The sequence below is a fragment of the Octodon degus genome, unplaced genomic scaffold, assembly GCF_000260255.1.
Source record: "Octodon degus isolate 3935 unplaced genomic scaffold, OctDeg1.0 scaffold00012, whole genome shotgun sequence".
NCBI lineage: Eukaryota > Metazoa > Chordata > Mammalia > Rodentia > Octodontidae > Octodon > Octodon degus.
In genome coordinates, this window is record NW_004524588.1 from 20,574,900 (window position 1) to 20,575,173 (window position 274).

Genomic DNA, 274 nt, shown 5'->3' on the forward strand with positions numbered 1-274 from the left:
CTCTCTTGGTGACCCCCATGTCTGGACTCCACCACTCATCCTGTCCTAAGAGCCTTGGGTCTGCTGTGACCGGTGGCAGCTGGTGTGTGGGGTTTTGGAGTGCGTGGCAGTGATTGCTGGCACCTGGGGACAGTGGTGTCCACCCTGACCAGGCACGTAGAGAGTGCTCAGCCTTACCTGATAACACATTTGTAACTGTATACGGTGTTTTCAATTTGTACAGAATAGTTAGAATATTCTATTACAGTTGTGAAATATGCAAGAAAGAAAGAAA